Source organism: Polypterus senegalus, chromosome 15 (genome assembly GCF_016835505.1).
Source record: "Polypterus senegalus isolate Bchr_013 chromosome 15, ASM1683550v1, whole genome shotgun sequence".
Classification (NCBI taxonomy): domain Eukaryota; kingdom Metazoa; phylum Chordata; class Cladistia; order Polypteriformes; family Polypteridae; genus Polypterus; species Polypterus senegalus.
In genome coordinates, this window is record NC_053168.1 from 118,246,289 (window position 1) to 118,271,783 (window position 25,495).

General features: G+C 36.0%; 1 protein-coding gene across 1 annotated transcript in view; it reads right to left on the bottom strand.

Annotated features, from left to right (window-relative positions):
- Window positions 1–25,495, bottom strand: part of LOC120516042 (vacuolar protein sorting-associated protein 13B-like) — a 614,714-nt gene that overhangs the window by 581,898 nt on the left and 7,321 nt on the right. The gene's annotated exons all lie outside the window — the stretch shown is intronic.

A 25,495-nucleotide genomic window follows, 5' to 3' on the forward strand; every position in this document is an offset into this window, starting at 1 on the left:
TAGGTTTCTCTGTTTGGAATTTCAGCACAGACATATCAATCTACATCTTCAGAAGTTAATAATTTATTTTGCACAGCAACCAATAAATGCATGTGAGGCAAACTCTTTTCTGAAATTTGATTGTGTAAATGTATGCTCTGATTTGACCGAACACTGTTTCGAGTTCATTCAATAAAAATAAGACTTTCTGATAAAACAATCTACTTAAGAATGTAGGAATATCCAGAGCCGAAGTAGCCAGCTTTATTTGTTCTCAAGAATCTGCAGAATTCTGGCCATTGTGGATTGCACGTCATTGTAATGAATAAACCTGGCCGACCGAAAGCTCGGAATATTGCCATTGCATCATGATATAACTGTTGCAATGCTCTTGGACTACCTTGATATGATGATGGCAATATTACTGCTTTACCTAATTTGAATTTGTCTGAACTATTGATATTTGAATTTTGAACGTGATCAATAAGGCCTTGCATATGTTTCGTTCTAAGTTTTGCTTGATTCGATTTTATAAAGAAGAGACGATTAGCTTCAACTTTTAGATACGCATTAATAATTTAATGTTGTGATAGACGTTGCAGATCTTTCTTCTTCGCTTAGTCGTTGCTGACTTTCCTTATTATCAGAATTTGCACATAGATTATTATTGTTCTTTTTTGCATTTTTTGGGCATTCTTTTCTCTCCAACGCTTCTGGGTTTCTTTTCAACGCGCTGCTCTTTCTTCTTTGCTTAGTCTTTTTTGAAGTTCTATCCAACTGAGAGGTTAGATGACTGTGATCTTGTTTGAAAATGTTTGCAAGTAGGGCGTGACTTCCCAAAGTCACCGTCTCAAGGGATCTGGTTCCAAAGGATGTCAGTATGACGTGATTTGACCGTGTCTCGGGACGTGAAAGTGTCTTTCTTAAGTGTATGTCTAATTCTAATCTGTCTCTCTTCAAAAGATCATGTCTCGTCCCAAGGTTTATTTTTTTTTTTTAGTAATCGATATGAAACTTTCACCTTTATAATTAGTTCAGTTGCATAAATGTCAGCATCGTTCGAGTTTAACCACTGTAGAATTTTGCATGCTCCAACAAATGCACAGCTTTGGTCATGCATATGTAGACCTGTAACATTCTCTTGAAATACATTAGGTCTTGTGCCTGTAAATCAATAGGCTGAATTTCCTAGGACATTTGACTTTAGCTTTCTTGACTCATGCCATTGACCCAGCTATTTTTCAAATTTGTGAAACAGGATAATAACATATTCGATAATGTGCAATGTATTTTGTTAATGTTTGCTACATTAGTCATCAGTTTTTGCACATAAAACATTTCATATTATATATATATATACATATACTGTGTGTGTGTGTGTATATATATATATATATATATATATATATATATATATGCTGTATGTATTATCTTCTCTATTTTAACCTGTGTATTTAAGTTTACAATATTATCTCTTAATCCACACATTCACTAATTTGGTAGTATTTTTTTCAATCTACACTTATTCTGAGGTGATCATGTCCATGCGTCAATTTTATGTATTTTTACTTGTATAACACTATACTGCGTCTACCAACATTATTTGGAGGTATGTAATTTATTCATAGATTTCAGAAATTTTAGAATTTTTTTTTTTTTTTTTAATTTTGTACAACAAAAAAGTTACTCAAGAAATGTTATGGCACATCATGCTGTAAAGCTACAAAAGAAACAAATATTAATTATAGTTTTCAGACTGCTTTACTGGACCGGATACAAGACTAATCCAACTAAAGCATACCAATAAACAAAGATATTATATATATATATATATATATATATATATATATATATATATATATATATATATATATATATATATATATATAAATAGATATAGATATATAGAGAGAGAGATGCTCAGACAGTGTGCCATTAGTTTTCAACTACTCAAGAAAATTAATGTAAAGCTAGAAAGATGGGTATTGGGCGTTTATTTTTCTGTGGCAAAACTATGCAACATTTACAAAAAAAAAAAAACTGACACAAAAAAAAGTAACAAGAGTGCCTTGTACTTATAAAAATAACACTATTTTGTACATCCTTTCTTGGACTTCAAAACTAAAGAAATTAACTTTGGTACACTGCTGTATAAGATGTCTAATAAAAAACATTTTACCCTTTACAAAAATGGAAATAGCTACAGAAGAAGTCATATGGTAAATCCTTTCAAACTACTCACAGGATTTGCCTTAATACTTCCAAGTTTCATTTTTATTTTTCTTTGTTCAAGTGACCCAACACAGCTTTAGTTATGTCAAGGTTGGTACTCCACAGTGGGCAATATAATGTTAGTGTACCATCTACAAATTTTCGCTCCAAATAGTCTCAAGCTGATGACACACAGCTATACCTGTATAGCTATACCTTAATAATATCTGCAATCAATCTGGGGTCATTCTCATGCTGAGAGATAACAGTATTTTTTCCAAAAGGTTGTGTTCCTAACAGTATAGCATGCTGTTTCAAAATCTGTTTATATTTCTCAGCAGTCCTCACGCATAGATATTTTGGCGGGTCACGATGCTGCAGCAAATCCACAACCGCATTTCATAGAAGGCATGAGTTTACTTATCGGCAACCTTTCTTCTGAGGTAACTGCGTCTTTGTGAACCACAAACTCCAAATTTCAACTCATTCCTCCACAAGATTTTAAGCAGCTGGATCTCACTCAATGGTTTCTTCTGAGTACTGCAATGTCCTCTGCTCGTTACCTTTTTACCACAATGTTTTTCTAACTACTACAACCCCTTGAACAGCAAACACAGAAAATTCAGTTAGCCTTGTGATAAATAACTATTATTTCACACCTATTACCTTAGTATTTTCAAACCACTCCTCGGGACACCCTAGTATTTCCAGTTTTTCATATATTCATGCAGCACTGAACTGCACTTCTCTAGTAACTCGTGCATAAAATTAAATCTCTCTTCTTCTTCTTCTTTTGGGTACTCCCATTAGGGGTTGCCATAGCAGATCATCTTCTTCCATATTTTCCTGTCTTCTCCATCTTGCTCTGTTACACCCATCACCTGCATGTCCTCTCTCACCACATCCATAAAAATTCTCTCAGGCCTTCCTCTTTTTCTCTTGCTTGGCAGCTCTATCCTTAGCATCCTTCTCCCAATATACTCGGCATCTCTCTTCTGCACATGTCTCCCAACCGTCCAACTTGAGCTGACCCTCTAATGTACTCATTTATAAACCTATCCACCCTTGTCACATCCAATGCAAATCTTAGCATCTTTAACTCTATTATAAAAAAAATCTTGGAAGGGAATTGAGACGTGATGTCTCAGAGACACTTTCACATCCTGCAAGACGAGTCTTCATGCCAAGCGATGTAACCAAGAGATGGAATATATGGACATAGGTGATATGAGCACTGCGCAAAATGCAGAATACGTGGCACGGCAGCAGCAGCAAACAAGCAGCTGATTGAGCCAAGAGGAGGTTAAAAAAAAAAAAAACCTGTGTGTGTTTCCCATTGTATTACCTTTTAAGAGGGGGTGTAGGAGCAGCGATCACTTCTCCTTGGGGTGCGTTCAGGCCCCCTCTTCACAACACGAGCAGCAGAGACACAAAGTGGTTGGCGCATAACGCAGACATTTGAGCAAAGCCCCCTAGTTTATATAAATAAACATTTCACTCTTTAGTAAAGTAACATTATATAATTTCTTCAAAGCCCATACTACAACTCAGAGTGCCAGGGGCCAAAGCTTATCCTTGCACCAATAAGCACAACGTAAGAACGCACACTAGACGGCTCCAAATTCATCGTATGGCCCACATAATCAAACACCCATACTCAGATTCACATTGAGGCTAATGCGTTTGCAATAAATATTAGGCATTTAAGAACAATAAAAAGATTGGTAAAGTGCCTTTGAAAAAATTAAATTAAACAAGTAGAAGAGGAGAAAAGAGAGAAAAAAAATTTGTAGAGTTGAAAAATGTTGTTAATACAACCGACAGCTTTACAAAATATAATAATCAATTCTTATGTTTTTAAAATTACAAATGTCAAGAAAGAAAAAAAGAGAATATAAAAGTAGCAATAAAAATCAGACTTGTGACCAAATACTGAAAAGGACACTCAAAATATTCTCAATGTTATCTATAATAATAATAAAAGGCAAAGCCCTCACTGACTGACTGACTGACTCACTGACTCATCACAAATTCTCCAACTTCCCATGTAGGTAGAAAGCTGAAATTTGGCAGGCTTATTCCTTACAGCTTACTTACAGAAGTTAAGCAGGTTTCATTTCTAAATTCTACACGTAATGGTCATAACGGTCGAAAACGGTCGACAACGTCTGCCATGTTGAACTTTCTTATTTATGGCCCCATCTTCATGAAATTTGGTAGGCGGCTTCCCTGTGCTAACCAAAACCGATGTACTTACTTATTTCGATGGTATGACTCCACTGTCGGCCGCCATATTGAACTTTCCAACGTCACCAATTTTCAAACTTCCCGTGTAGGTAGAAGGCTGACCCCATCTTCACGAAATTTGGTAGACGGCTTAACTGCGCTAACCGAAACAAATGTACGTACTTATTTCGGTGGTATGACGCCACTGTCAGCCCCCATATTGAACTTTCCAACGTCACTAATTCTCCAACTTCCCGTGTAGGTAGAAGGCTGAAATTTGGCAGGCTCATTCCTTACAGCTTACTTACAAAAGTTAAGCAGGTTTCATTTCGAAATCCTACGCGTAATGGTCATAACGGTCAACAACGTCCGCCATGTTGAACTTTCTTATTTATGGCCCCATCTTCTCGAAATTTGGTAGGCGGCTTCCCTGCACTAACCGAAACCAATGTACGTACTTATTACGGTGGTATGATGCCACTGTCTGCCGCCATATTGAACTTTTCAACAGTATTTGTTACTTATAGGCCCATCTTCAAGAAATTGGGTACACGGGTTCCCAACGCTAACTGAATCCTACTTACGTACATATATACGTCCATAGCCTTCAGCTCGGTCACCGTGTGAGGCGGCGTTGGGTCCCTCATCCCAACGCCTCCCACGTTATTGGCTGCCTGCCTATATAAGGCTGTCCGTCGCTCCAGTCTCTACATTGCCTTCCTTGCTTCGCCACGGTTTCTCCGCGTTTTATTGTTTGTTTATTACAATTATAGTTATTGTTTAGGTATTTTACACTTACTTTACATTGGGTACGCATTTGCTTTATCATTCCAACCCCCATTACCATGTCTATCGAGATGATCACTATCGATCAAAGAACTATCTCTTACCGAGTGGTTTCCATGCCCGGAGATACCACCTACCTTTTCCATTCTCTTTGTTACATATTGCACGGCCATATCAGGCTCACTCTTGATATCCGGAGGAACATTCTGTCTTATGTATTGAATGACTGGGACAGGTTCAAGGTGTGGACTGATGACGGTACAGGAGATAATTATACTACACAGGAGCACTAGAAGAGTGAAATGCTTAAGCCCTTCACCTATGGTTCTGCATGTGAGTTGATGGCTGCCGCTGAATTGTTCGGTTGTCGCTTTCAAGTGTACCGAAATGGCCAAATATTTTACACCTTTCGACAACCGCCAATGCCTCTTAAACATCTTAGATTCACAGGTGACGATTTCAGAAGTGGACACTTTGATGTTTATGAATGTTTAAACTCTCAAAAGCTGGATGTGATTTTATCGATGAAACCGGTTGTGTGCTTACAACACTTGACAGATGCCGAATGTCACTTCAATACAACTAATCCTGCAAATACTGTCGTAATTGAAACAAACTATGAAACTCACACCGATTATGACAGCAGCAATCCAAGCTGTGAGATCTGAGACAAGATTACTGTTCAAATGGCCAACTGTAAGTTGCATGCTCAAGAGTAAGGTCAGCACACAGCTTGGTCATGTTACAACCGGAGGGCCAAACTGACAACATGGTATACAAAGAGACCCTTAACAAATAATCATTGGCATATTTTCCCTCAGTTTAAAAAGGTTAAATTTTCTTCTTAATAAAAATTTAATGCAGTACTTCGCCGCTGCGAGGCGCGGGTATTTTGCTAGTTAGATATTAAAGTTAGAGTGCAGTATTTCCTTTCACAACTACTGGTTAATGTATAAACAGCTTTACAAATATTTAGATCACAAATTAATACAATTACAGTATTAAGATTACATTAACATCCTATAATCTTAAAGATCTTTGAACCATGCTCCAATCAATAAGTAATAAGTAACTTTATAGTCACCACCACAATTATTAGAACCCCTAGAAAAGACAAGTAAAAAGGACTGGAAAAAATCATCTTTTGTTGAATAATATCATGAGAAAAACTTTAATTGAAGTACATATATTTTGAGAAAAAACTATTTTTCGCCAAGCCGAAAATATGTTTAACAAAACCTCATGTGCCACAATTATTGACACCCATAGAAATTCTTATAAACAAAGTGTAACTGAAGCCTTTTTACCATCTAGATCTTACTTTTTTAAGTTGATCAGTGTGAGCAGAAACGTTTAAGCAGTAATCCATGACCGTTGGAGGTCAAATTCCCTTATTCATCCATCAATATGGGAAAGATAAGAGAACAAAGAATTCAAATAAAATATGTGTTGACCTTAATTGAGTTAGGGAATGGTATTAAAAAGTGATTCTCAGTTGAAAATGCTAAATTCTACAGTTGAGCCAACAATTAAAAAAGTTCAAATCAACTGGAACTGTTACCAACTTGACAATAAGAGGACCAAAATTTATTATGATCCTACACACAATGAGTAGGATGGTCAAAGAGATATATAAAAAAAAATAAATAAAAAATAAAAAAAAAATCACTGTAATGGAAGGATTTTTCTAAAGAGAGGGGGGGATCAAGAGAGCAGATGGGCGTTGGTCGCTCAGCGCAAAACCCAGCTGCATTACTAATGTTTTGGGAGAAACAGCCGGGAATGTTCTAAAGATACAGCCAAGGCTATGTAAGGAGTTGTTTTTCACTTCGAGAAGCTTTTTCTTCACATGTAAGCATATTACTGTGTCTTCTGGTATCAAGCACTAGTCTCAAGGCCGAGTAGAAGAAAAACATAGCGCCGTGTCGCGTGGAAGGAGGGGGTGTGAGAAACTGATCACTTCTGCATACACTGCTTCCACGTAGGCCGCTTTTGGGCAAGGACACCTAATTAGTATATAAGGGAAGGTTCCGCCCTCAGTTTCTTTGGATGCTCAACCGTGGGGAAAGGCGCAACCGCCCAGTATCTGATAAAAGGCACACGGGGTTGATCCTCTGACGAGACTGACATGGCTCCCTCAGTCTACTGGTCTAGGATGATGGCTCTGGGTCTTTTGATGTATGTTACTGTATGTATGTATGTTTTTGTAAGTATAAGTTTGTCTCTTTAAGCATATATATTTATTTCTATAACCTATTCATATGTATTTATATGTTATAATTGAATAAGTAAATTTTATTTAAGTAACGGACCTCTTCTCTCTGATTCTTTGCCTACTTATGTTCTAATCCCTTGAACCATTTTCCCAAATTAAAACAATCACGAAAGATTATACTGGAGAAATGCAAAAAAAAAAGTAGCATCTTGGGGTCACTAAATCTCCAAATCTGCCATCAGACACCACCTCCATGCCAACATATTGTTTGAAAGGCATGCCAGAAAAAAGCTTTTCATGACATTTAACCACAAATGTAAGCTCCTGAAGTTTGCTAAACAATATTGGAACTTTGATTGGAGCCATGTGAATTTCCCCTTGGGATTAATAAAGTATATATCTATCTATGTCCTACGATCAGACAAAACAAAAATTAAGCTTTTTGGCAAAAAACACTCAAGATAGTCAAAAAAGAACATGATCTACACAGTCAAGTATGGTGGACATTCTGTAATATTGTGGTGCTGCTTCTCCTCCAAAGGCCTTTAGAACCTTGCTAGGATATATGGCATCATGGACTCCTTGAAATAAATTTAAATCTGGCCATCTCTGCCAAGAAATTAAAATTGGGTCATCGCAGGATCTTCCAGTAAGGACAAAAATCCAAAACATATGTCCAAATCAACATATAAATGGTTGAAGGAATGCAAAATCAAGCTTCTGTCATGGCCGTCTCAGTTGTTGGACCTAAACCACACTGAAAACCTGTAGGGTGGAGCTGAAGAGGACCGTCCACAAGAGAAGACCTAGAATCCTGGATGATCTGGAGAGATAGAGCAAGGAAGAATGGTCTCAGATTCCCTGCTCTATATTCCCCAAACATATAAGATGTAATAGGAGGGGACTTAGTGCTGTTTTATTGCAAGATGGAGGTGGCAGAAATTGTGGCACGTGTGGTTCTGTTAAAAATAATTATATCATGATGAGGATTTATTTTTGTCAGCTCAGTTACTTCGATTTTTCTCATTTTTTTCAGTGCGAGATTAAGGTACTTCACAAAAAGATTAATTTTTATAATCTTTTTTTATTCATCTGTAACAAGAGTGCCAATAATTGTGGAGGGGACTGCATTTTATTGACAAATGTAGCTTCAGAACATATGTGACATAACCTATTCTATCTTCAGAACCTATTTTTGAAGGACAATGTATATGACAATTTTAGAACAGGGATTATTTAGTTCATAATCTAAGATTATAAATTAACAAGATCTGCTTTTTGTCTCATCAGGAGTTTGAATAACAATTTCTCTTTTTCTTAGTACTGACACTAGATGTATTCAGTGCTGCCAAGGCAATATAGGATCAGATTATTTACTCAAAATCTCCTGGAATACCACAGGAAGCAGCTTTTACCTTTACAGTTGCTTTGGCTTTGCTAAGGATAACTTGTGCAACAGTCAGTACAGCTAAAATGATCTCTGCAAAATAAGTGACTTGTTTTGCTTTTTAACATTTTGATACTTACTGGTTTCTTGTCAAACCATGTGTGTCAGTTAAACCATTCCTTATACCTGCCTCTGTCTTATACATGTATATTATACAAAGCCTATACAAACACAATAGATGGCTAAAGAAGCAAAGAACTTTCAAACCATACATTGACACGACTCAGTGCTGTACTTCATAAATATCTCTACCATAATAAATGGATTACACAAGTAAATGGATAAAGTACATACAAAAGTGATACCACCTTTAGAGATACTGTTTAAAGGGCATGTTCTGCCCATCATCCCCCAAAGACTAACTAGATTAACTAGGCAATAAAATGAATGAATATATACACAAATAGTTTAGAAGTTATACACTTGTTTTGGTAACTGTTAATTCTAATAATTAAACTACAAATAATTCTCATTTACATTATGTTGCAAATCTAAAGTAAAGAGAATCTCATCAGATAAATATATTTAGGCAGAACATGGTTAAGTACAATGTTTTATCAGATCCATTTTGTGTTTTATTTATTTTTTTTTTTTTAAAAAGTTAAAAAGCAAATCTATTATTTACTAGGGTTTGTAACAGTTCCAAAAATAGGTCTGAACCAAATCCAGAAAGAAGATCCTATGAATCAAAGCCAAACCAACAAGTATTAAAACACCTCCCACAATTATCTCATGGCTATACATCAATCAGCTATAAAACATCAGGATACAAAAAACATGCACTTCAGGAAAACTCATCATTCCCTCATTTGCCAAAATAAATGTAAAAGCTTCAACAGCAAATCCTGTCTTTTTCTGATTAGAGCAACCCTTTTAAAAAGCAATTATTTTATATTGTATGTGTTTAATAAAATAATTAGTTCTCATTTACTCTCTTATCTCACCTTTTTGTAACATCTGGTGCTATTTAGATGGCAATTATAATATCCACAGCCTGATAATAAATTAGTTAATCATTAAGTAGAGGGTTTTTTTGGGGGGTGACGGTGTTCGGTTGCACACTAGCAGTACAGCAGCCCTTTGACTGCATAAAAAAAGCACAGTAATTTAGTCCTTGTGTTATAATGCAAGAGAACAGATGACAAACATTTCTTTGTATACAATATTTCAGTTTTTGTAGCAACAGAAGCCATTGGACTTGATGACAGTACCCTGCTGTGGGTAAACAGTTTTTAAAGTTTTATAGGGCTCAAGAAGTAGAATATTAAACTATCAGCCTATGTTTCACCTAAGTGAATGTAAAAATAATTACTTTTTTCCCCCCACAGTATTTTTAGCCACTTCTAAAATGCTAAGTAATTATCAGACAAAAGAAATGCCATGTCAACAAGCCTGTTGGACCAAGTTAGTATGGCTGTCCCCCCACCCCATTTCTGTATTTTTTATAACATGATGTCAAAATGAATCCTCCAAAATATAAAACGTGGAACAGTTTTATTTTTGAGCTATGCATTACCAAAAGAAAATTTTAAGCTGTAGTCATGCATTTTCCATTAGGAAACCTTATACTATCACTGTAAAGGTAATAGACAATATCGTTCAGTCAACTCATAGGTAGGAATAAATATATTGAAGTGGTCCTAACTTTTTTCTTCAGAAATCCAAAAATCAATGTGACTACTATTAAAATGGCCATGATTTAGTGGTATTTTATACTTTTAACATTCAAGAAAACATTTAAAATAAATATTAATTATATTGGTTATCATTGCTTATATAATAACTACTGGCAGAGAAGTTTGAAGACTAGGCTGCCAATGTAAAATAATATTCACTAACACTGGGCTATTTATTGGCCTGCTTCACAGTTACTGATATTGGCCTGTGAAAGACCACAGTAGCTATAGGCTTGCAATGTGACCAATTATTTAATAATATGCTCAATCCTGGTTTTAAGTTAACTCTTTGCTTAACTGCATTTATTTCTATAGCCCAATTCTGGGAACAGAATGTACCTCAAAGTGCTTTAACTCCAAGCATCTCTCAGACTCAGAATTTTATGTGAATATGGCTAATCGAGAGTAGTAATTAGGTTAGCTATGGATTGTTAAGCTCAAATAATGCTAAGGTCAGTATTCTGCTGCCATCTTGGAGATTAAATAACATTACATTTCAAAATGATCACAATTTTTTCTATGTGTTCTGCCACTCTACGACAACAATGTCATATAAATGAAAACTTGTAAAGAAAGATTAAGAAAAAAAAAACTGAAAATTAACCGTTGTATCAAGCAATAGTGATGACAATGTGAATTGATTATCAGACAATGACACGGACAGTAAAACCAATGCATTCAGCACTGTAGTACTGAACCACTGTGATGTTCTTGGAGAAATCACTACCTGCGATTAGGCAAAAGGAGAAGAAAGAGGTTAGCCCCCTAAGAACTGGTCGTACTGCTGCATCTGATAATGCTCTATTCAGGGGAAAAAGTCTCTAAGCCTTGCACTGTGGTAGTCTACAATTACACAATAGGTACATCACTTGTGTGGGTCAGGCACTGATATTTTGCTCACTCATGCACAAGCAACAAAAATAATAAGAAAAAGAAACTGTCCTAATTGCATTGGTGAATGCTTCAAAACATAACACACAAATGGCATGTACTAAATTTGCATCAGTAGGTACAGCAGTGAACACTAGACATACCATTCCTACTATCCTCTTTAATAAAACCCCTGTGTGCGTCCTGGTGTCCGTGTGTGTGTGTCTTCTGGTTAAGTGCGCATGTGTGGGGCCACACAGCACGTGTTCAGTCTTTTCCTGTGCATTCCCTGTGTGTGCAGAGTGAGAGACAGACACACACACACATAGGTGCGCGCGTGCGACAGACACACACACATAGGCGCGCGCACACGACAGACACACACAGGCACGCGCGAGAGAGAGAGAGAGACACACACACACACACACACACACACACACACACACACACACACACACACACACACACACACACACACACACACACACACACAGGCACGTGCAAGAGACAGAGAGACAGACACACACAAGCGTGCGAGAGACACAGACACACGAGACAGACAGACAGACAAACACACACACACGAGAGACAGACACAGACAGGCACGTGTGAGAGAGAGAGACACACACACACACAGGCGCGCATGTGCATTGTTGCAATATTACTTTTCTTGGTTGTTTATTAAAATTACGGATTTTTCAAAATGTTCATTTGTTTCCCTTTGCTTAAAACTCATTAAAAAAAGTGTTTTTAGCAAGCGGGTCGTAAGGCTATAGCGCAAACTCTTGCAGTGTTAGTTTTCTCTGTTGTTCAAGGTTTTCTTCGTGTTATTCAATGTTTTTACATTCAGTTTACTATTACACTGTGCATTCAATGGTATAATTAACTATATTTGTACTTAAAAACTTAAAAAATATATATATATATTTACATACAGTTCATACAGTCTGGAACAGATTAATTGTATTTACATGCAATCCAATGGGGGAAATTTTTTTGGTTCACGACCAAATCAGGTTACAACCAGATTTTTGGAATGAATTATGGTCATGAACCGAGGTTCCACTGTATTACTGTCAGAGAAAATTACAGGCATTTTACGGAAATACAAACCAGTATTACTGCGAGAGAAAATTAAGGACGCACAATACAGTGACGCATATTACAGCCACATACAAGGTCCCTTGCCATTTAATATAGACTGTTTCTACTAATGTTTATGCACTATTGTTCTAGCACCCGTTATTGTAACAGGCTTAATGTCTAGTATTTATATACAATATAATTTCAGAATTGTTTAAAGTGCAATGAGGCTTCAAGATCAAGAATGCATAGTGTTGGCAGCCACCAAAATTGAACAACCACAAGAACAAGAATGTTTTAGGAATTACACTTGCATCCTATTTTGATTAAAGTAATGTGAGCAACATTTTCCCTGTCTGGGTTAATAGGCGATTCTAAATTAGCTGTTGGGTGTGTATGCATGAGTGAACCCTTTAGAGGAGCTAGCACCCAGTCCAGAGTTATTTTCTGCCTTGAACCTAATGTGTTCATGGTGGTGCTTAGAGGAAACAGCAGTGTAAGGCCAGGTTTATCACACGACGCATGCTCCAGCAGACGCTCCTGCTAAGCAAGCGTTTTACTGTTTATACTTGCGCGCGTAATTTACGGAAATCTGGAGGAATCCACCAGGTGGCAGTGCGAGATATTATCACGGTGAGAACAGGTTTGGCTTCGCTGTGTTGTGAATTCCCTGGAACACCCCTTAAATTCAGATGACACCTTACCGCAGTATCTCTGAAAAGTATGTTTAATGATTAAATCCATCAATCCAGGGATTTGTCCATTCCAGCAAGCATTGGGCACGAGGGTAAAACAATCCCTAGATAGGGCATCGGCTCATCGCAAGGTGAATACAAGCACTCACATACACTAGTGTCATTTTAGTGTCACCAAATCTGCATATCTGTTGGAAAGAAACTGGAGCACAGTGCGGAAACCCAGAAGGAAAACCGGCAAACTCAAGGCAGGGAACACCAGCGATGCGACTCCCTGAAAGACAGCAGTGCTACTGCTCTGCCACCGTGTCACCCCCATATGTGTAATTATTAACAGTATTCATTATTTAAACGAAATTAACGATTTATCTGTAAAATGTAACATACATACTTTAATGCATTTCATCATGAAAGTGATATCAAGTATAAATCTTGGGATTCTAAATGTGCAAAGAGTTGGAATATCATACATTTAATGTGTTCTATGTGGCGATCTATTTCTGTTTGCCGCGGCTGTCAGGTCAGGAGGAAGCCCTAGAAAAAAAGATGGCACAGAAGACAGTATATGAGACTTTTAAAATGTATCGTGTCTTTACAATCAGGAATATACAACGCTTGAATATAAAAGCACCATGAATGCATTTATATGGCGGCATTTTGCTTCACCACATCGAATCATTCTTCAAACATCAAAGCAGACACATCGATCTCATGGGATCCGCAAAGCGGCTTTCTGTCACATGTAGATAGTAAACACAGACTCTGACGTCACATTCCAACTTTTAACACACTGTGCGCCCTGACTTTTTGCTGGTACTGCAACTCGTGTACACGTTGCGTTAATTTCCGAGGATCTGCTCAGAGGACAAGTCAATAATCGCTGGGAACGCGTGCAAACATCATGGCTGCCATGCATTCCCAGCATTCATTTGATGCTTCTTCTTAGCACGTCCTCAGAAATCTACATGACGCACCACCAGTAAAAAGTCAGGGGGTGCAGTGTGATCAAGTCAGAATGTGACATCATACTCTCTGTTTACTATCAACATGTGACAGAAAGCCGCTTTGCAGATTCTACAGGATCAATCCGTGTGATTTGATGTTTGATGAATGGTTCAATGTGGTGAGGCAAAATGCTGATATACAAAGGCATTTGTGGTGCTTTTACATTCAAGCATTGCATATTCCCCAACGTAATGACACAATACAGTTTAAAGATTTTGCATACCATCTACTGTGCCATCTTTTTTTTTTTTTTGCACCTTCACAACAATATCAGAATATATGGAAGCCTATTTGAGCCACAAAGAAAAAAATTTGGGACACAGTGAAAATGTCTACTTTGCGATTAAAGTGGAAATTCTGTCTTTAATCTCGATATGTCCACTTTAACCTCATACTTTATTTTACCATTAAAGTTGACCGTAGTAAACACCATCTTAAAGTAGACCCAGTTGTCAAATGCTACATGTTTCTGGAGCTTCCTCCTGAACTGACAGCAGCAGCAAGCAGCAATTACCACACAGAACACATTAAATTTATGATATTCCAGCTCTCTGCACATTTACAATCCTTTTTACTTTTTAATCCATTTTAATGGATGTTTCAGGCAATTCACAACACAGCAAAGATGAATGTTTTCTCACCGTGATGATATCTCACACTTGTGTTGAGTCACATTAAGTATAAACCCACCCTGCAATATTTCTTAAGCCATCTTCAAAGCTGTGTCACAAATATCTTCACCAGTGTAAGCTTCCTGGAGGTTTTACATTTTTATATAGTATTTCTCTATATTGCTCTTTCTTCGGGTTTCTGCCAAAACAGTAGGAGCTACAAGTCCCTAGTATCCTTCATAAGGCAACAGTAGCATTATTACTTTATGGGAATAATGTTGTCTTCTTTAGATCATCTGACTGCAACCTTCAGCATGCACTTGGGCAATTAGCTGGCGATGTGAAGCGGCTGGAATGAGGATCAGCACCTACAAGTATGAAGTAATGGTTTTCTCTTTTGGAAAACACTGGAATGCTCTCTCAAGGTGACTGAATGCAAGTACCTTCAGTTGAAGAGTTCAAGCATTTCATGATCTTTATACACATACTTTATTATGTGAATTTCCCCTTAGATAGATAGATAGATGGGATTAATAAAGTATCTATCTATCTATCTATCTATCTATCTTGTTCATGAGTGATGGAAAAAGAGAACATGAAATTGACAAGAAGACTGTAGTGGCATCAGCTGTTTTGCAGGCGCTGTATCGGTCTGTTGTGGTTAAGCGGAAGTAGAGTCTAAAAAAAAGTTCTCTGTTCACCAGTCAATCTACATTCCAGATATCACCTATGGTCATGAGCTGTGTGTAATAACCATAAGAATGAAATCACAAGTACAGGTTGCAGAAATCAGGATTTTTGCAGGGTGGATTGTTTGACACTCCATGATAGGGCGAGGAGCACAGTGATTTGAGACAGCCTCAGAGTAGAGTCACTGCTACTTTGGATCGAGAACAGCCAGTTGAGGTGATTTGGGTATGTCATAAGAATGCAGCCCGGTTGGTTCCCCCTTTATCTGCTACGAGTCACACCGGGTGGAAAACCTGCGGTAGACCCACAACACAATGGAGGGATTATATCTCTTGGCTGGCTTGGAAATGCTTGGAAGATCTGGAATCTGTAGCTAAGGACAGGGAAGTCTGGGCTAACCATCTTGGCTGCCTCTACCACAACCATCACCAGGAAAAGCAAATGGGAAGATTATTGTGAAGATGTACTTTTTCATATTTTACACAAACAAAATAATAAAAAATGAGTACAGCGAAAGAACAAAATAACTAAATATTTCAAAACATACGAAACACATGAAATTTTATAAACCAGAACAACTAATCAGTTAATCAATCTTATCTAACTGCCTGCTGCAGTACGCCATTCACATGTATTTTCAAAACCTTTAGTTTCAATGCTACATGATTTGTCAGATTGCTCCAGATTCCTCCTTATAAAAAAGTATGTGCAGGTTTCTATACTGAAAATTCTTAAAAAGTCTAGCCAGTGGTTTCTGAATATCTTAGTGTCCAGACTAATATTAATGAAATTGTGTGAGGAAAGCTTGAACATTTAAGCACACATATGGAGATGAAAGAATGCTGGACTTAAAAAAATGTTTTATAAAAAAAAGAGAAGAAAAGGTTACAAAATCAAAATCAGAAAGAATGTTAGATGGCTACAGTAAAAATTGATGTTATACTATGTGCTAAATAATAAATGACGGTGAGTCTGCAAAAATACAAATAAAATACAACTAGGCAATAAGTTTGTTAAAACAAGTAATGCTGAAACTATGTAGCTTCTGAATCAGCTTTTGATCACTTACAAGATATAAAAAATGTACACTTTGAACACTGTTGCCCAAGTTTTTGCATACTATAGTATGTTACTGATAACTAACACAGAATGTGATTTCTATACTGTTTGCTGAAATATAAAATGAAAACAGAACAGCTGAAAACATTTATTCAAAACAATAGCCAAAAGCAAGCATTTCCATTTCTGCACTGCAAAATGCCTCATTACGTACCATTTTAGGTAATTATATTGTCAACGACTCCTGTAATCTCCAACTAGAGCTGAAAGTGTAAAGATTTCCAGTCTTACTTAGACCACAAAAAAGCAATTTCTGAAGAAAAAGAAACAAAAACCTAAGAAACTATGCCAGAGGTGGGTTCCAAGCACTCTCACTAACTCGCCCAATTTAAGCAGGCATTTCCCTCAATGATCAAGCATAATTCTTGACAAAATTATCTGTTCTAAGGTTAATTACTTCAGAGACTAAGGGAAAATACTTGCTGATGTCTAGAAGAACTTCTGTAAAACAGAGTAGCTTCCTGAATTGCAAAAGCTAAAGGGAGGGGTCTGTCCAAAGCAAAGTAAAACAACAATAACTGCTTAAGTCCAAACATTTTGTATTTTAAATCCATATAAACTGTCCTCTCGTTCTGTATTATACTCGGATCATCACTCACTTTCTATTTCTTGCATAAATACCCAAAAACAAGCAAAAGAACTCAAACAAAAGAACTAGGGAAGACATGATAATAAAACGAAGCAGAGAATGAGGAAAAACAGAAGACTAAAGAATGACAAAAAGAGGGAATAAAGAATTCAGTGAGAGTGAGCAAAAATTATGAGGTCAAATAACATAAAATGAGATTAAAGAAATTGCTGTCACCAGAAAATGGTAAGCAGGAGACAGGACTATGGATATCCATAAGGCAAAATATTGTACATCGGGACAAGTGAATAAAAAAGTAAGTTTCTAGATACTATTTTGTTATCCTGTGCGTACTGTATAAAATGTGTACGTTAATTCCTACATTACCAAAATTACTGGCAGAATTTTTATTCTTTGTTGGTTGCCTTAATGCAGTTGTATATTGTTTCTAGTATGTAGCAAATGTATTTATTTAGATATTCTAAATATTTTTGTTATACATTTGAATACATTCACACATCATCTACTGATCTTTTGTATGGTTTAATATTTTCGCTTAGTCTTCTATAATAATTTTTCACTCTTAATATCTATTTTTTTGCAATAAATACTGTATTAAAATTAAACTATATTGACTAAATGTATTAGTATGAATACACTCTTAATACTGTGGACACTGGCCCGGCCACAGACAGGCATACACGTTGGTTTTATCACACACACATTTATTCATAATTATTTACAATGTCCAAGTGCACACAAACCAAAAGTCCCCACAAAGTCCTGGCCACAACAATGCCTCACTTTCTCTTCGGACCGCCTCCTCTCCCTTCTCCTGCTTAGTCCACTCCACTCCCGACTCTCGCCATCGTATGAAGGGAGGCGGCCCCTTTTATAGACACCCCGATGTGCTCCAGGAGCTTCCCGGCAATCTCCAACCGAGTGTGGCGGAAGTGCCGGCTGCGTACCCGGGAGCACTCCAGGTGTCCCCAGTCTTCTTCCCCCCAGCACTTCCGGGTGTGGCGGAAGTAATGAGATCCTGGGCTCCAAAGGCATGGGGGCACCCTCTGGCGGTGACCATGGGCCCCTACAGGGTGGAGCTTCAAAGCTCTGTACCCGTGGCCCCCAAAGGAACTAGGGCGGTCACCCCCACATGGTCTGGGGAAGGCATAAGCCCTCCTCCAGTCTTCCTAGATGTCCCGGCCGGGTCGCCACCCCAGCCATTGCTGACAATGCTTTGTGCACTGACAGGTGAAATGAAGAGCCAGAGGGAAATGATGCTTGCTGTTAAATACTGAGTAACTACTAACTCAGATATCAAAACTGGTTTCTTCTGAAGGTTACAATAGAGTCAAAATAAATTATGCACTCTCTTAGAAAACAACACATTTAAGCAGGATACTGTGTAATAGTATAAACACCAGCACTGATGGCACCCTCCAGATAAAATGATAGGTAGTATGAGTGATCCAAATATACTAATAATTAAGGAACACTCAGTGATGCATGATGAAGTAAGCCTTAAGCACCTTCAACTCACATCTATAGACACTGTTCAATTATAGCCCAAAACAAGCAACCCAAAACAACAGGAAACAAATGGGTCAGAGCAGAATGAATGGGGCCAGGGCATGGCTACACTTTCAGAATACAAATTGCTAAAAAAGTAGGGTGTAGCCTTCATTTCGTGACCGTTGTGATTATTTTTTCTTATTGAAGAGGACTCTCTAAAGCTTAAGAGTCCTTCATAAAGACCAGAAAACTAGATTCTTACAAAACCCTGCTTGCGCTACAAGATACTTAAATGAACAAAAGAAACAACAAGAAATGGATGTTCACCTCATAGAATAGTGCAGTAAATTTAGCAAGAAACAGGATGGTTAAAGTAGATCGGAAAAAAAGGATTTGAAAATATTAACAGCCTAAAAAAAGCACAAATTAATCTGACAACCAGTTCAACTGTCTTGACAGATTTAACTTTTAAAGACAACAGAAAAAAATAAAAATAAATAGATCTTCTTTATAAAAAAACAGAACCTGGGCTTTATGCAGTTTGGCATTTTCTCTCTAAGCGCTTGTATTTTCTTTGATTTTACAAAGTTGGTCCTTCTTAAGAGGTTTCATAACATCAGCCAATAATTAATTTTATTTAAAAAATTAAATGATGCAAAAAATACTATTCGTACTCTGGCTTGCAAGCCAAATAAACCTCAGAGGTCTACAAATGTTACATCCGTTTGTCACAGCCTCTGTGCGGCTAGCTGCACTCATTTGAATTCTTACTGCTATAACTTCACTTGTAAGCCTGGCCTCAATCCAAATTGTGTCCCTTGGGCTATGCATACCACTGAATAATTTGTTCAAATGTCATTTGCAATTTTCCAAACTCTTTTCTTAACCAGGAATCTCACAAAACATCTGTAACAAATACTTGTTTTCAGAGTACATTATATTGGTGACTTCTGACCTTTTGCTGTACACAAAAAAATCAAGTTAAAATTTCCATAAAGTAAGAAATATGATCATTCCAGCAGTAGCCATCTGCACAGTATGAAATGTAGCATTGGTTCTAGACCATTCTAACTCATGTGTTACAAATCTATTGCTGCAGCCTGCATAATTAGCTGTAATTGACTTCTCCTAAAATGTGTTTCTTATGGGACATCTGGCCTTGAAACTTCCACCTTCTCATTGAAAGCTGTAATTCTGTTTTTTATTTAAAAGACTGTATGGGTGGCATAGGTAAAACCAGAATCTTCTGCGTAAATAAACAAAAAAAGCACATTGCAGATCACTTCCTTTGACAAAAAAATTAAATCAAACAGAAATGAAATATAAATATTTTTCTTCCAATAATTGTTTTCAGATTTGCACAAATCCAATCCTTTCATCATCTTTATGGTAGACCACATACAGGCACACTGCAAGGACAGGTAACTGTTCCCAAATTCTTATCAAGTCGTTAAACGAAATTTCATTAAAAGAATTACCCAAATTTGTGTTAATTTCAGGAAGAGGAAATTTTTTACAGTTTGCCCCTTAATCTACTTTTTTTTTTTAATTACATATATGCAAATTCTACAAAAAGCGGAAGATATATCTTATATTGATTTTCTGAGTCTATTTAGTGCTATAATACATTTAAATAAACGGAATATGAGGAGAAATCAAGCGTGATACTATTCCGTTCAGTTTATTTCTGCTACCTCAACAATTTCTATTTGGTTCTTAGAACTTATAAAGAGAATATTTCATGAAAAATGTAATCGAATCTAGGCCTTAAATGTCATCACCACCAAGTGCTGTTCCAAAGTAGCAAAAAGGATGTTTGCAGTAAAAGGGCTCTTTAATCCTTTCCGCAGTTGTTGCTGGAAAACAACAACACAAAATGAGGATTTGAAAAATAGTACAACAGATTAATAAACAATGAACAAACCTGACATAACACGTTTCATAAACATGGCAGCCAGTTCTTAGTCAACTATTGTGGTTTAAATGGAGCATGATTAATTATGAGAATTGATTCTTAATTGCTAGGAATTCCACTTTGGTTCTAAAGTCAGAAGAGTAACTTATTTTAGAACTGGTTAGTATTGAAAGAAAGAGAGAATGACATGGATCATGGAATGAATAAGTGAAAAAATATGATTAACACAAGGTAAAATGCTGGTGAGCAGAAACTAAGAACTTATTCATACTTCCATATTAGGCCAGTTCATATTTACATCAATTTTTATAACATGCCTCAAAGTCAGCAATTTTCAGAGAATGACTGGGTAAACACATCTGACAGCACAGGACTACCTAGGATGTGTTTTCAATGGCACTGACGTGCAATTTCACAAAACATTTATGAGAAGCTGTCAGAGTCTGTAATAAAATTCATACTTTAACTGGATGAATGTTCTTTAATCTTAGCAGGCGCACACACAAGGCGAGTTTTTATATTGATTTGAATTATATCAAATTCTACTGAATCAAAACAGACACAGACAGACAACCTGATGGCTTTCAATTTGAACTTAATATAGGCTTTTAACAATTCCTGCAATTATATAAGAGCAAAATACTTCCCATGATCACAACAATGCAAAAATAAAATATTTTAATTTTCTTTTAACAGAAATATAGGGGTTGTGCAAAATGGTCTTCCAAGAGACAACAAACAGTGATAAGGGCAGAAATAATACATGTCAGAAGAAAAAACAATAGTGAAGCCTTTCCTTTGCCAATTTCAGAAAACAGTCCTATCTTGTAAGTATACAAAATATTCATCAAAACTCATAATCAAAACACAGTCTATAGCTCATAACCTGTAAGACAAGAACTATAATCTTTTTCTAAGCATACCAAGTCAGTTCTAATACTAGGAAGATATGCACCTCATACTTGGGTTTTGATTGGGTTTGAAACGTAACTGACATGACTTCCTGGTGACATGGCCAAGCAACCTGCAATCACATTCTTAACTAACACACACAAAAATTGCTCACATCCAAAGCAAAACCCAAATGGCATTACAGTAAATCCAAAAGGAATGTTATAAACGGTATTATCAATAATAAAAAAAATATTTAAAATCCATGACTTAAAAATATAGAAATTACATTTAAACAATAGAGACATTTCTGAAACCAGTAAAAAGATTAACAAATTTCTAAATTCACAACATAAATGAGCAAAAAAGCAAGAGTTTTAAACTAAATACTTATTACTGAATTGGGCTAGAAGGTAATTGGGCATGCTAGGGTATGATTTGATGAGTTAATTTATATTATACAGAATCACTTGCTCTCCTAAAAAAGGCAAAGAGCATATTTAAAAGCTTAGCCACCTTGCACAGCCCTGTTTCTAACTAGTTTTACCTGGCAAATGGTATAAGACAACTAGCACTCATGCCAGTAGAATAAAAAACATTTGCAGTCCACAGACACTGAATGCTATTAAGGATTTGCTTTTCTTTTTCAGCATTCTAAGTTTTTTTTATTTTTTGCAATTTTTTTCTGCTTCCTTGCTTATTCTGTGTATACATTTCTATGTTGCTTGTATTTTTTTCCTGGACCATTTCCCTGTAATTATGTGTTTAGGACTTTCAGGTTATACATTTCACTTGTTGCCTCAGGTCTCTGCTGAGGCATCAGCTAACTTTCTTCTCTTGTTATTTCAGCTCTCTTTCTGGGATTCCCATTTTCAGGTTTCTGCTTTTCTTTGAATCTTTTTTTCATTTGTATTCTCTGGTTCTGACTCTTGCTTCAGTATTAGGAATTTTGGATTTTAGATTTAGGCCTCTCATTAGTTAATTGCTAATTTTGTTTATATCCCTTTGGAGGAATTTTGACTTTCATTTATAATTTTTTTTAATTTACATTGTGTATAAAAAAAACACACACACAAAGGGATTATATAAAATAATAAATGAATAGGACAAAAGAACAAAATTTTATTTATATTTGGCAGTCAGGAGTTGTTTAATGAGATATTACACACTTGACTGATTCTTTGGGGAAATACTTGCTATGTTCTTTTGAGGTTTGTGCTTTGCAGTATGTCACACCATCTAATTTAAAGTCAAATAGAACATACAGAGATAATCTGAACACAACCAGTTTAAGGAATACTGTAGGTTGCTGATGTTGCCCGTCTAGTAATTTTACACTTTTCCCCTTCCTGTTACAACGTCCGTTTTGTTTCTACAGTGTAACAAACCATGCCCCTGTCTGTTTGTCTTCTGTCATTCATATGTAAAAAATCGCTAACATAAACATTATCTTGCTATCCAGAACAGTTATATTTTTGGAATGATCTAAAGATACACTACACGCTTAATCAAGATGGTCACGTATTTTGGTGACAGCTTAGTTAGAGTACCCCTAGCTTCTTAGAGAAATTTTACATGCATCTATGTGCCCAGGATGCAAGTCACTCACTAGTTTGCAGATTTCCTCCATCTATAGCTCTCACAGGATGTTCACTGCAGTAACAGGGCTTACTAATACACCATACTAGTGTGCCACTAATACTGCATGATGCCCTCCCTATCCGCTTCCTAGTACCTTGCTGGCCATGCTCATACCATGTGCCATTCTTTTCTCCCTACATTTGTCCTGTTCACCTGGACCAATGCAGGAACATGTCCACCAATAAACAAATATTTTATAAATGAATATGAATGACTTAAAACAAAATACAACAATAGAGTCATAGTCATGGTAAGCTACAAATAAGGAAAATACAAGGAAATTGTTCTCCATAATATTGTTAGCAATACCACCAGATATTTTATACCCTGAACTACTATCAGATATTTTTCTACCTTTCTTCATAATTTTAAAAGGGGATAATATTCTTTTTCACTAATTACATATAGAAATATGCAAGTTGATTTGTGTAAGTGCAAAAAAGATATTTTATTTTCTAGTTAATCTCTCTTTTCAGCTATTCTAGTTTTATTGGAAGTAGTGCTTTTAAATTACTTAAATGACGCTCTGTATGCTTTTTAAAGTGTTGAAAATCTTCACATTGCTTTTGTTTCCATACTTCAAAAGCCTACCTAAACTATTTTTGGTGTGTAGTAACCTTGCTGCTCACAAAGGGAACTGCAAAACTCGAAGTTAAAGTACTTTTGAAATTAACTAGCCATTTGCTTAAATTTACTGCAGGTTAAAGTAAAAAGTGATAAAAGAACGTACTAGTTATTTGATTCTAACATTTTTTTTATTACACTGGATGCCTTGCACTGTCACATTACCATGAGAAAATTGTGTGCTGTCAGGGCAATAAAATTATACGATTTATGTATTAAATTGACTGGTATGCAAGATGTAGAATATACAATTTGACAACGATAAAGAAAACTGCATATTTAAATTTGCAAAACAGTTTATGCTGGGACAGTTTGAGGAGTTAAGAACGAAATAAACATGTGACAAAACTTAAATGTTAATTGCTGAAAAACTAAACCTAAATAAAAACCCAAGTACAAAATGAAAAACTAAATAAAAACTAGAACTATAAAATGGTGAAAAGCTAAAACTAAATACTAACAAAAACTATAAAATATCTTAAAACTAGGAAAAAAACATCTTTGAATTTTATGCAAAATGATCTGTATTTATACATTTATATGCATCTATAAATAAAAGCAGTGACATATTTTTCCAGCCACTACCCGAAAAGAATGTGATTCAATTAAATATATTTAAAAAATTTGCATCCATGTCTTTTACCTGAGTATGCAAATAGAAAGGGACATGCTGAATCTATGGGTGAGTGCTCCATGATAAACTTGTATCCCAGGTACTTTCCGCCTTGCACTCATAACTTATATGTACATTCCTGCAAACTTCAAATAGCCTTCTGAGCCTTATTCAGCCTCAGAATAAAGAAGGACAGAGGGTACTTACCACACATGTCTCTAAAAATTAGAACTGGTCCCCCCTGAATCTATATGTGATAATGTTTCACTTGTGCTTAAAACTTCAATAACACTTTCTAAAATGCAACTTCTAAAATGTTCCTTTAATTGTACTTTAACGCAAAGTATGCCTTCTATGACTTTTTTTATATATGTTTCAGACAACAGTTTAACTAGTGATGTGCGGTGTGCAAAACGCAAAGAACACATTCTCAGTGTAAAATCTAAGTGACTGTGCAATGTTTTAATTTGTCTCTAAGTAAGCAATAATTAACAGATTAATATAAGTATATGTCAACTGATATGAAGAAAAATTAATTTTATTTACTACTACATAATTGGTGACAAAACACAATTTCTTAGACATTAATTTTCAACATCTCTATAAAAGAAATGGAATGATTGGTGTATAAACTTAGTGACTGCAAAATAAAGCCATAATTCAAACTGATTAATTTTACTTTTGCTCAAAAGAAGTCAACTTCACTTACACTAAACAGAAAAAGTAGATAAATGGGAATACAATAAAATTAGTAAATTATTTTTAAAGTTGCACTTAATTATTGACTTCATGAAATACATTAATTTTCCAAGGAAATCTGTGTCAAGTGAAGTATAATTTATAGATTAAAAAACGATATTTCACCCAGCAACTTACATTGAAGATTAATTGCTGCATCTTGAACAAAATTCAACTGCAGCTTGCTCTTCAGTGTTAAATAAAGAAAATTGTATATTTCCCCTTTGTTGGTCCATTCCACCTGCCCCAAAACTCTTGGTTTTTATGAACCTATAAGTCACTCATTTTTTTTCCTGAATCACTGTCCAAAAAAAAAAAAAAAAACTAAACTTTCTGCTTGGAGTTTATTCTGAAATTCGTGACTATTTAAAATGGTTTCT